Consider the following 14,297-nt stretch of genomic DNA (forward strand, 5'->3'; position numbering starts at 1 on the left):
CCTGAGAGGAGAATGGAATAGAAGGGATTGTGGCATGGCCATCCCCCCTTGGGGGTGATTTCTCGCTTTCTATCTCTCTGTCTCTCTCTGTTTTTCTGGCAAGCGCACATGCCCTACAGCAAAAAAACTCTCCAAAAAAAGAAAACAACATGAAGTTTCCTCAGAGATCTACAGATAGAACTACCATTTGATCCACCAATCCCATTTCTGGTTATCTACCCAAAAGACAGGACAATGCTCAGTTGGAAAAGTGCTTGCACATCAATGTTTATTACAGCATTCATGATCGCTAAGACATGGAACCAACCCAAATGTCCACAAACAGATGAATGGATTGAAAAAGTGTGACACATATACTCTATGGAATGCTATTCAGCCATAAAAAGCAAGACCCTAATGTTTGATAGAAAGTGGTTGAATGGAGGATCTATTGCTGAGTGAAGCAAGTCAGGATATGAAAGAAAGATATTGTATGTATCCACTTAATACATACCTACTATCTGCACTTTTTGGTAGAGATGGAAATATTGGAGGGCATAAAAGCAGTGAAAATAGTTATAGATGCTGAAGACAGTGTGGAACCGGACAGGAGAAGGGAAGAATATAGAAAAGGATGGCAAGAGAACATAGAGAGGCATGACATTAGTGGGACACAGAAATGGTTTATTACCTATTGATGATAACATGTATAGTAGTCTCTACTGGACTGGTCTGAGAAGTATTTAATATTGGGTAAATTATTTTTACAAGGCAAACGATATATAGTGATTGAATGTTTTAAAAAATGAGAATAAACAATAATAACAATAATCTAAAAAAATGTTCAAAAGCTATTTGATGTTGATGATGTGAATAATAATGTCTTTGTCTTGACTGATATGCATGGTATTTCTGCTAGAAAAAGAAATGTGATAAATACACTGTAAAGATATATGTGATTCAATATAAATAAAAAAAGATTATGATAATAATAAATAAAGTTAATAAAAAAGAATTAAAATGTGAACAGAGATTCTTGAGAATAGCCTTCAAAATGGAAAACTTTCTTCTGATTTGATGAAATTGAACTTTCATATGTAATTCAGCATGTCTTTGATGAATCATAGCCCTTATTTAAAGTATTAGTTACTTGTTTTCATAAAAATGCAACTATTGAAACAAATGTAGATAAAGTGGAACTTTGCAGGGGAGAAAAGAATGATAAAATGAAGAAAATTGCAAATTTTTTTTTAAGCATCTACAATGTCTGTCTATTTGTCTTTTCTCACAAAAAGTGAACTAATGATGTGGCGGAAAAAAATATCATATAGTAAATCATGGTCATGATAGGAAGCATCAGTTTGTCTTTTGTAATTTTCTTTCAGTTTTTTCAATATTCAATGGCATTTCCTGCTCTCCTCCACAAGAACAGCTGAAAAATATCATGAGATAGTTTTTCTTAAAAAAGTTGTTTTAAGGGGTCAGCAGGTGGTTGGTGGTTAAGGTATTGTATTCTCACATGGCTAACTGCAGTTTGAGTGACCAAGGAAAATGCAATATATTTCCAGGAAGGCTGATGAGTCCACTTTAAATAGTCATAAAATATGCTGGTGGGAATGTCACAAGGAAAATGAAAGTTTTGACTTGGAGCTCAGAAGAGATTCATGCCAATTCCACGTGCATGCATGCCCAAGGTTCCAAGAGGAGAAGGGATTGTGGCATGGCCATCCTCCCTCAAGGGTGATTTCTCACTTTCTGTCTCTCTGTCTCTCCAGCAAGCACACACATCCTACATCAAAAAATCTCTCAAAAAAAGAAAAGAGCTTGTGTGACAGATGTGTAATTGTCAGTTATAAGATGAAAACAGACTCAAGTCCATAGAGATGCTGAGATCATCTGGAGAGAATTTACAATGTAGGAAGGTAAAAAGTGTAGAACCAGAAATGTGAGTTCAATTTCACATAAGGGGTATGTTGAGGAAAGAGAAGGCAAGGAAGAAGGAAGAGAAGAAGAGGATGAGAAGGAGGAGTAAAAGGAGGAGAATCAATAAAGACTAAAACCAGAGTTTCATATACTAGTGTAAAACAGAGTATCATAAAGGGAAGTAGGGTCAGAGTTGGAAAATGATGCAGGAAAGTTGAATCTGATAAAGAATGAAAAGAAAAGGAATAATCAAAAACTCATTAGTGACTTTTCAGGGAGCATTTGCAGTCATGGGGTTGTGATAGGGTGCAGAGCTCAGATTCTGGTTTGTTGAAAACTAAGGAGGAAATTGGTTAGTAGAGGTAGCGCATGCAGACAACTCTTCCAGAAGTTTAGTGTAAGTTGACATAAAGAAATGAGAAAGAAGTGTATTCAATGTAGGAGATCAAAGCAACATAAATGGCCAACATCTAAAGGAGAAACTGTAGTGCCATATTATATCCCCAAGTCTAGCTTGAGAGAATTTTCTCTTTTTTGGAGGGGGGGCGGGGGTTGCTATAGGGCACGTCCGCTCACCAGACAGACAGAGAGAGACATAGAGACAGAAAGCAAGAAATCACCCCCCAGGGGGGATGGTCACGCTGCAATCCCTTCTCCATTCTCCTCTCGGGATCTTGGGCACGCACGCACACGCGCCCACCGTGAGTTTTAAGCCACCCGGTCCGAGACGCAAACCGCGGTCGACTACGTGGGAGTCCAGCGACATAGCCATTACGCTAACTGCTGGTTGGTTCCCAAAGAACTTTCTTTGTGTGTGTGTGTGTGTGTGTGTGTGTGTGTGTGTGTGTGTGTGTGTGTGCATACATATATATTCTAAATATTCAAAGACCATTATACTTTTATAATTTTGTTACAATCCTTGGGAGTTCTTCAGCTAATTAATTTCTCAGTCACATTTTAAAGAATTTATCATTTGTTTGCACAAGTAATATTCTTCATTTGGGAATAAATTATTCCAGTTTCTTGAGTTTTTCCCTTTGCCACCTCCAAAAATATCCTGTAAACAGTCACTTTTTTGCTTACTTGGTATTCCTGACAGATTTAAGAGATTCTTCTACAAAAAAAAAAAAAAAAAAGTGGCTCTACGTGTTGAGATAGCCCAGCCAAGTCTGACTTTTCTTCACCATAACCAACTCTAAATAGAAATATTAGGTATCTACAGAGGGCCTCAGAGAGGGGAGAAAAAGCCAGTCTGGAGATGTCTCAGTAATTAGCCAAATGATACTACTATTTAACTTATGACAAGTTCCCCCACCTTACAGGATGAGGTGTTTCAGAGCTGTGGTCAAATTTTTTATATAAATTAGAACTATTAAGTTCCACTTAATAATAATTTAGTGTACAATGCCAAGAAACTATTTCTTATAAAAAGTGTCCTTGAAAAGAGAATCGTGATATTTACAATGACAAAATGACTTTTCTGACTAAACTGTGTGCTCTACATGTGCACTTTGGAGCAGGACAAGGGCGTCTCAGTTTAGGATAAAAATTTTGTCTTTCATCACTTCTACTACATAGACTGACTATTTTATTTAGCAAATAAGTTGAGCTGTAAAAGAGATGAATTCTTCTTACGTGAGTATGTGAGAAAACCAAATGGACACCATCTTTGTGCCCTCTAGTCTTCCACTGTTCAAGAAATCATGTGTACTAGCCCTAAGCAGGGGTTCTGCTTGAGTTAAATTTTTGCTTTGGGGCCAGCAGATGGCTGGTTACATCAGTAATGGTTACGTCACCAGACTCCCACATAGTCGACCACCATTCAGGTCCTGGACCCAGTAGCTTAAAACTCACACTGGGTGCATGTGTGTGCACACCCAAGATCCTGAGAGGAAAATGGGAGAAGGGATTGCAGTGTGGCCATCCTTCCTGAGGGATGACTTCTTGCTTCCTGTCTCTCCGGCGAGCACACATGCCCTATAATAAAAATCTATCTTAATAAAATTTTGCCTAGGTATATTACATATTATTTTAATAATTCTTTTTTGCTAGATATTTATACTAAATTCATCTTATTACTATTATCAGCAATACTGAGAAAATTATACATATTCATACATTGCATAAATGTCCTTAACATACCTTTTATAAATGAGATTGCTCAAAGGAATTGACAATATTTCAAATCAGAAAATAAATGCTATTTGTAAGCAAATTACTACAATATAATTTCTAAATACAATTTTAATTTTAAATTAGAGATGTTTTTAATTACTTACCATCTATAAAACCTAACAAAAAACAGAGTGAAAAATCATGATGAGCTAATACATATTCCTGTTTATGTCCTCATCTCATTTGGCCATAACCACCATTCACCTGCAGCAGATGGTACTGTCAGAGAGGCTTTTGACTTATACTTCTTTCTTCAATGGAATTATTGCTGACCTTCTAAAATTGCAAGTTCTGGGAACCAGCAGTTAGTGTAATCGCTATGTCGCTGGACTCCCACGTAGTCGACCACGGTTCGCGTCCCGGACCCAGTGGCTTAAAACTCACACCGGGTGCGTGTGTGTGCGTGCCCAAGATCCCGAGAGGAGAATGGAGGAGAAGGGATTGCGGCATGGCCATCCCCCCTGGGGGTGCTTTCTAGCTTTCTGTCTCTCTGTCTCTGTCTGTCTGGCAAGCGCACGCGCCCTATAGCAAAAACCTCTTTAAAAAAATAAATAAATAAATAAAAATTGCTATGATCATATCAATTGATGAGATTTGACAAAATTCAACTCCCTTTGCTGATAAAAACTCAGCAAGGAATAGTGGGGAACTTTTTCAGTCTGATAACAAATTTTACATCTACAGCTAGTACTTTACCAAATAGTAAGAAACTAGAAAAAATTCCCCTAAAGCAGGGACAAGACAAGAACATCCGCTCTCCCCACTTCTATACCACATCTCACTGGAATTTCTAGCTAAAGCAAATAAGACTATACAAAAAGAAATAAAAGGTATATGTACAGTTTGAAAAATAAACTGTGTTTATTCATAGGTGACAGTCATTTTGTCTATATGGACAATCCTAAAATATTGACAATAATATTTCTGGAACAAATAAGCAAGTAAAACAAGGTCATAGGACACAAGTTTAACATACAAAAGTTAATTACTTTCTTCTATACCAACACTTAACAACTAATATTCGAAATTCACAAAACAAAACCACTTACAATAGCAAGAACTACCAAAAAGAAGTAAATATAAAACCTGACCAAGTATGTGTAGCATCTATATGTAAAACACTACAAAACTGGTGAACTAAACTAAATATTTAAATAAACAGAGATATCTGCGTTGTAAATTTTAAGCCTCGATATTGTTCAAATGTCAATTCTTCCAAACTTCATCTATCAAGTCAATGCAATCTCAATCAAAATTTGAACAAGCTGTTCTGTAGGAAAATAAAAAACTAGTTTTAATGTGCATATGGAAAGGAAAAGGAGCTAGAAGAGCCAACACAATGCCAAAGAAGAACAAAGTTGGAAGATTCATGCTACCTAAACTCAAGACAGCAAGATATTGGTGAAAGTATAGACATAGACACATAAATTAATAGAAAAGAATCCATAGAAATAGACCTATCTACTCTTTGATGAAGGAGCAAAGGCAGTTCAATGGAGAGAGTAGATAACTGTCTTTTCAATAAATGGAACAATGGGACAGCTGGTGATCAAGGTCAACATCGTCAGTGATGAGTCGTGTTGATACCAAGTGTCCATAATGACATGATGAACATATTTTTCCTGCCTAGTGTTCTCTAATAACACAAATTCTAAATGAGAGACATTCCACAGAATACCTGAACAGTTCTCCTCAAAACTGTCAAGGTCATCAAAAACAAGGAATGTCTGAGAAGCTATCACAGTAGAGATGAGCCTAAGGAGTAATAACCACTCGATGTAAAGTGTCACCCCAAATGGGACAAGAAAAAAACAAAGCACACATGCATCTATAGCCATAAACAAACAAACAAATAGGGAGACAAAGCATTAATGGCACAAAGAAATGTCGTATTATCTGTTGAAGATATTTTGTAGTTTTATCAACTGTACTAGGGAGAAATGTTCACCTGTTGAAATATCCATTTTGTAAGCCAAATAATAATGTGATTGAATGTATAAAAGAAAATGAAATGAAAAAATTCTTTTAAAAAAATCTTTAGAAATATGTACAACTTTGATACAATTTCACAGTGCTCAGGACACCCATGACCCCTTTGTGTAAACCATTGATAATTTCTAAAGCACTCTGAGAGACAGCAACATGATCATGATAAAATTCTGCAATGAATTTGAGGACAATAGACATATCTCCAATAAGAGAAATATGATTTTTTAAAATTTGTAAGGTGTTAACTATATAGTTATTGGCTAGAAATATGGAGTTATCAACTGTAGATCTCTCTAGTCTGTAAAGAGAATAAAACAACCACAACAAACTCTCCATGCTCCTTGTTTGGAGGAGGCTGTGGGGAGGGCACCTTTGGAGGAGTCATGGCTCAGTGCGTGCACTGGGAGGCTGAACCAGTTGACTCTGTGTTGGCATCCATGTAGTGTCAGGTTGTCTTCTTTCGTACATAGTGACCTAGAGTTCTGCTGCCATTCAAAGCTGGAGAAAAGGGAAATTGGCTGGCATGAGAAGGGTTTGGATTTTTGTTTCCTTAGTTAAGTGTGGTAGTTTAAAACTTTGTTTTAAACAAACTATAGAACTCTTCACTGTCAGCGAAGTCAAGAGCCACTGCATCAATGAAGTTCAAGAAGCTCTGTACTTAAAACACAATTTGCAACATTCTGTTCTTTTCTGTTTATTTAGAATGATGAAATGTTTTGAAGTTAAATAAACAGTATTACATTTTGGGGAGAAAAAAGTAAAACTTGTTTTTGGTTTTTTTTTGGTTTTTTTTTTTTTAGTAAAACTTATTTTTTAAATGCTGGAAACAAAATTTTGAAAACTTAGAACTTAGAAGTGGTCGAAGTTTATTCCCCACTCACATATATACCATTTTACCAGTGCCCTTGTCTAGATTGGGTGACTTATGAAGAGCAGAAATTTGTTTCTCACAGTTCTGATGCAAGTCCAAGATCAAGAAACTGGCAGATTTGGCATCTGATATGGGCCCACTTCCAGGTTCACTGGTTCACAGGCAGTGCCTTCTCACTGCATCTTTACATGGTGGATGGAACAGGAAGGCCTCTGGGGGCTCTTTTCTAGTACTAACCTCATTTGTGACCACTCTACTCTTGTGGCCTCATCATCTCCCAAAGGCTCTATCTCCTAAAATCATTATCTTTAAGGTTAGGATTGACCTTAAGTATATAGTGACCAAAGTGGAACTAGATCACAGGTCACCCAAATCTCAATCCAATTCCTTTCTCGGATACTGCTATATCCCTTTTGACATGTTTTTACTTTTCTCCACTTGGTTTATGTTTACACATATTTGTCAGGTTTCTTCAATTCAGCCAGGAGTTCTTCGCACCATTTCTAGATCATAACTCAATATGCCTTTGCCCACAAAAAGCATACTGTTGCCGCTTCAGAAAAATAACCAAGTCTGGGTCTGAGGCAAAAATGCACATGTCGAGTCCAGAACATATTTTCTACCAAGCAGCAGGAAAGCTATCAATATCATTGACATTCTGTCAACAGTCAGGTTGGAACAACTTGAAATTCAAAAGGAGTAATAACTACAACAGAGTAAATATATGAAAATCCATGATTTCATAATCACACATGCCTCATTGTTACCCAATGAAGGCAGATATAAAGAAACAGGAACTCAATATCCTAATAAGTGTGAAATCAGGGGCTGGGAGACCAAGTGACCAGCTCCTCGGGCTGATCTTGTAGACTTCCAGGTCCTGGAGGGAATGAGTATGGACAGTTGGGCAACATTAGTGAGGGCTTCATGAGGACTTAGCGGAGGCCTGTATCTCAACTCAGTTCTCCTGTCGATGAGTCAGTGTCCTCCAGAAAAACAGAACCAATAGGATGCACACATATCCTCAACCCCCTCAGATAAATAAAAACTGAAATAATTTACTAACACTAGACCAGATTTTTTTTTTTTTTTTTGAGATGTTTCATTGGTAGAAAGACAGAAGACAGAGAGACAGAAAGCAAAAAATCACCCCCGGGGGATGGCCATGCCTCAATCCCTTCTCCTCTATTCTCTCAGGATCCTGGGCACGCATGCACATGCACTGGGCATGAGTTTATGCCACAGGTCCGGGACTCAAACTACGGTCAACTACATGGAAGTCCAGAGACATAGCCATTACGCCAACTGCTGGTCCCATAGGCCAGATTTTCAAGAAATTCTAAAAGGAGTATCATACCAGGAAAACAAAGAGAGACAAATAGAAATAAGAGAACAAAAGCCAATCAAGAAAATAGCTAATAAAATGTTAAGGATAAGTTCACAAATATTAATAATAATGTTCAATGTTGATAGATTAAATTCTCCAATTAAGACACAGACTGTCTGAATATATTTGAAAAAGAAAAGAAAAAAGAAAGAAAGAAAAGCAGCTTTCTATATGCCAAAGAAAAGAAAAAAGAAAGAAAGAAAAGCAGGAGCTTTCTATATGCTATCTACAAGAAAACACTTTATGGATAAAGACATACATAGACTAAGAGTGAAGGGTTGAAAAAAGATATTCCATGCAAATGAGAGTCAAAAGAAGGCTGGAGTTGTGATATTGGTATCAGACAAAATAGATTTTATGACAAAAACTGTAATAAGAGAAAGAAGGGCACTATATAGTACTAAAAAGGCTAATTCACCAAGATAAAACCCATAAATTTCCATGCACACAACACTGGAGTACCCAAACATGCGAAAGAAAGACTGCTTGATCTAAAGAGAGAGAAGGACTGCAACACAATTATTGGAGATCTCAATTCCCCACTGTTTCCTCTGGACAGATCATCTAGACAAAAAATATCCAAAGAGATACAGGATGTAAACCATAACATAAATCAATTGACTTCAGAGATAACTATAGAACTTTCCACCCAACAACCACAAAATATACATTTTGCTCACTGCAGTATGGACCATGATTGAAGACTGACCATCTGACAAGCCTTTACAAATTCAAAGGTATGGAAACTATACCCAGCATCTTCTCTGACCACAACTGAATTAAATTTGAAATTAACTGCAGGAAAAAAGCCTCTAAAATACACAAACATATGGAAACTAAACAACCTACTTTGGAATGACTTCACAACCACCAAAGAAATTAAGACTGACATCAAATGACTGAAACCAATGATAACAAGCACACAAGTTTTCATAACCTATGGGACACAAAGAAAGTAGTTCTAAGAGGGATGTTCATAGTTCACTTAGTGCTCACAATAAAAAAAATTGAAAGGTGGCTAAGAGACAACCTAATTACACACCTCGGGAAACTGGAAAAACAACAGCAAAGAATACCAGGAAAAAAAGAAATAATAAAGATTAGGGGAGGAAGAAATAAAATATAGAATAAATGAACAATATAGAAAATAAATGAAACCAAAAGCTGGTTCTTTGAAAAGACTAACAAAATCAACACACTGTTAGCTAGATTAATTAAGAAGAATAGTTAAAGGACCCAGGATGAGATGGGTAAATTTCCAGACATACAAAATCTATCAAGATTGAACCAGAAAGCATGAACAATCTGAATAAACCAGTAACAAGCAATAAGATTGAATCTGTAATAGTCTCCTAACAAAGAATGGCCCAAACCCTGATGGCTTCACTTCTGAATTCAATAAAATTTCTGAAGAAGAGCTAACCCCCATTCTATTCAAACTATTTCTAAAGATTCAGAGAAGCCCTCCCAAATTCATTTTATGTCACCTCCATCACCCTCATACCAAAAACAGACAAGGACATAACAAGTAAAGAGAACTACAAACCAACATCCCTGATGAATACAGATGCAAACATTCTCAAAAGGATAAGAGCAGATCATTTCCAATGACACACCAAAAGTATTATACATCACAACCAGGTGGGCTTTATTCAAGGGATACAAGGGTGGTTCATAATACACACACAAAAAAATAACGGTAGGGGACAGCAGTGGCAGAGTGGTTATGGCACTGAACTTCCAGTTTGAGTCCTGGACTTGGCAGCTTATAAATCATGTGTGTGCATGCTCCAAATACCAGGAAGAGAATGGAAGAGATGGGATTGTAGTGTAGCCATTGTCCCTGGCTGGTGATTTCTTTTTTTTGTTTGTTTTGTTTTTTTTGAGAGAGATTTTCACTGTAGGGCGCGTGCGCTCGCCAGACAGACAGAGAGAGACATAGAGACAGAAAGCGAGAAATCACCCCCCAGGGGGGATGGTCACGCCGCAATCCCTTCTCCTCCATTCTCCTCTCAGGATCTTGGGCATGCACGCACACGCGCCCGGCGTGAGTTTTAAGCCACCGGGTCCGGGACACGAACCGCGGTCGACTACGTGGGAGTCCAGCGACATAGCCATTATGCTAACTGCTGGTTCCCGTGATTTCTCACTTCCCCTCTCACTGTCTCTCTCTGTCTCTCCCTGTGATTGTGCATACCCTGTGGCAAAAACCTTAAAAATAAATAAATGTGATATGCCATATTAACAGACAAAAACATATGATCATATCAATCAACACAGAAAAAGCATTTGATAAAATACAACATCCCTTCACAATTGTGACTCAGCAAAATTGGCATAGTAGGAACATTTCATAACACAATGCAAGCCATATATGAAAAATTCATAGCTACACCATACTGAATGGGGGAAAGCTAAAAGCTTTTCCACTAAAAATGGGATCAAGTCAAGGATGCTCACTTTCTCATGCCTTTTCAGTAAGGTACTAGAAATCCTAGCCAATGCAATCAGAAAAAAATAAAATAAAATAAAAGGCATTCAAATAGGGTAAGATGAAAGATGAAGTGAGATTATCTCTATTGCAGATGACATGATTATACACACAGGAAACTCAAAAGATTCCACAAAATAAATAAATAAGTAAATAAACAAACAAACAAACAAACCCTGGAAGTGATAAATGAATACAGTAATGTGCCAGGATACAAAATCAACACATAAAAATCTGTAGCATTTCTATATATCAATAATGAACAGACTGATATAAAACTAAAGAAAGTAATCTGATTTACAATAACCATAAAAAATATGAAACCTCGGAATAAAATTAACCAAAGAAGTAAAATACCTCTACAAAAAAAACTACAAAAAAACCTAAAAAGGAAATTGAAAATGATACAAAAATGTGGAAAGACATTCCATGTTTGTGGAGTGAAAGAATTAATACAATCTAAATGTCAATGTTACCTAAAGTAATTTACAAACTAATACAACCCCAATCAAATTACCAGAGCTATCCTTCACAGAAATAGATAAAATAATCATAAAGTGTATCTGGTCTCATAAAAAGCCTCATATTGCTAAAGCAATATTGCACAAAAATAAATAAATAAATAAATAAAATAGGAGGTATCTCACTCCCTTACTCCCAAAATATATTACAAAGCTATGATAATCAAAACAGTATGATACTGGCACAAAAACAGGCATGTAGACAGAATAAAGAATCCAGAAATAAACCCCAAACATATAGCCAACTGATATTTTACAAAAGGAACAAGACAATCCAGTAGGGAAAATAAAATCTTATCAACAAGTGATGCTGGAAAAACTGGATACTCACCTGCAGAAAAATGATACTGGGAGGCTGGTAGATGGTGTAATAGTTAAAGCGCTGGACTCCGACATGACTGACCACGGTTTGAGTTGTAGACCTGGCAGCCTGCTTTCTCACTTTCCCTTTCTCACTCTCTCTGGTCAAATTAAAAAATAAATAATAATAGCAAATGAAATTAAATCAATAATTCTTTGTTAAAAATAATACTGGATCCCTATCTCTCACCATTAACAAAAATCAACTCAAAATGGATCAAAGATCTAAACATAAAACCTCAAACTAAAAAACTACTGGTGGAAAACATAGGGAAAACTCTTGAAGATATCATTGTAAGAAAAGACTTCTCTTATATAAGACCCCTAAAGCACAGGCAATAATGCCAAAAAATAGACAAGTAGGATCACATCAAATTAAAAAGCTTCTGCTCAGCAAAAGAAACAATGCTTAGGTTAGAGTAAAGAGACAACCCTCAGTATGAGATAATATAGGTGTGAATATCAGTCCCTTGATAAGAGACTGACAACCAGACTCAAGCGGCTCATTTGGGAAAAAAAAAATAGTCAAGCCAATTAAAAGATGGGAAAATGAGCTAAACAGACAACTCTCTAAGGAAGACATACAAAGAGCCAAAAAAGCATATTATAAAAAACAATGTTCAACATCCCTTATCGCAAGGTAGATGCAAACCAAAACCACAATAAGATACCACCTAACACCAGTCAGAATGGCTAAAATTTAAAAAATAAAGAATAATAAGTACTGACATGGCCGTAGTGAAAAGGGAGCTCTCCCACACTGTTGGGGGGAGGGGTTGTAAATTAGTATAGACACTGTGGAGAACAATATGTACATTTCTCAAAGATCTTCAGATAGAACTACCATATGATCCCAATCCTGGCTCTCTACCCAAAGGATAGGAATACACCCCATCAGAAAAACACTTGCACATCCCTATTTATTGCAGCATTATTCACAATTGGTAAGACATGGAATCAACCCAAATGTCTAAAAACAGATGAATGGATTGAAAAAGTGTGGCATATATACAATATGGAATATAATTCAACCATAAGAAATAATGAGTCCCTGGCATTTGATAGAAAGTGGACAAATATGGAAGATTTAATGTGAAGTGAACATGCCAGTCTATGAAAGAGAAGCATTGTATACCCTCATTTAATATATACTGAATGCCTGCACTCTATGGCAGAAACTGAAAGATTGGAAGGTATGAAAGCGTGGCAAGCAATGGTGATACTGAGACTATGTGGGAGGAGTGTGGGAAATGGGGAAGAGTGAAAGGAAATTGAGGGAGGAAAAAGGTAAAACATTTAATGAACACAAAAATGGAAAGTTATCTGTTGATGATAACATTAATATTTTTGACTGGACTAACATGCAGTGCATTCATGAACACACAAAATTCAGTGTGTGTGCTATAAAGATGAACAGTGATTGGGAACCAGCAGTTAGCATAATGGCTATGTTGCTGGACTCCCACGTAGTCGACCGCGGTTCGTGTCCCGGACCCGGTGGCTTAAAACTCACACTGGGCGCGTGTGCGTGCGTGCCCAAGATCCCGAGAGGAGAATGGAGGAGAAGGGATTGCGGCGTGACCATCCCCCCTGGGGGGTGATTTCTCGCTTTCTGTCTCTATGTCTCTCTCTGTCTGTCTGGCGAGCGCACGCGCCCTACAGTGAAAATCTCTCCAAAAAAAAAAAAAAAGATGAACAGTGATTCAATGCAAAAAACCTAAAGAAAAAGAAAAAGAAAATTAAAGAAAGAAAGAAAATTAGGATTCAGTTTCAATGGACTTATACATGCCCAGCTTGGATAACATTGATCTTGGCTAACTGGAAAAGCTGGAAAGAGGATTGTAGCATAAGACTCTGTTGAGGTGCCTCCTCTCTCTTTCTCATGAATGAAAGAAATAAACTTTTAAGAAATGCCAATCTCATTCAGAAACACCCCCATGCTCACTTAGATACAATGTCAATCAAGTTGACAAAAATTCACAATCACACTTGTCCAGTGTTCATTTCAGAACCCTGAGTGAACAAATGCTAATGGATATGGGGATGGGGAAGTCAGAGCTCACAAAACTTTGCAAAAGTAAAAGGAACGTCCTTTTCGAATTCTTCACTGTAATTTAATCTTCCTCTGAATGGCTTTGTTTGAGGGGAGCAAAGCCTGTGTATTTTGCCAGTTTAAATTTACCAAGAACAGAAGGCACATGAGAATAAGGATGGTCTGACTGGTGAGTGCAGGCCCTGGAGTCTCCTCCTTTGCAGGTCAAGTGTGGTGAACAAAGTCCCAGCTGCCTGAGTCCAGCAGTTTCCCAGCCCAGAGCTGGGGGAGTCTAGCTTCAGGCCTCCACAATTTGAGATTACAGGATTATAGTGACTCTCACCTTGAAAAAGGATTTCATCTCAGTAGGGAAATCTTTTCAACAGCATGTAGTAGAACACACACATGTGAGAGACAAAGAAGGCCAATTATGTGATTCATGATAGTAGCTGGAAGGATGGGAAAGCTTGGAGACTTGTCACAGAGGAGGAACAAGTACAGAAGGGCCTGGGCAGGCCCCCCCAGCAGCTGCATTACTACAGGAGAAGCAAAGGCCAGGAGCAAAAGAT

Source organism: Tupaia chinensis, unplaced genomic scaffold (assembly GCF_000334495.1).
Source record: "Tupaia chinensis unplaced genomic scaffold, TupChi_1.0 Scaffold000294_2, whole genome shotgun sequence".
In the NCBI taxonomy this organism is placed as follows: domain Eukaryota; kingdom Metazoa; phylum Chordata; class Mammalia; order Scandentia; family Tupaiidae; genus Tupaia; species Tupaia belangeri.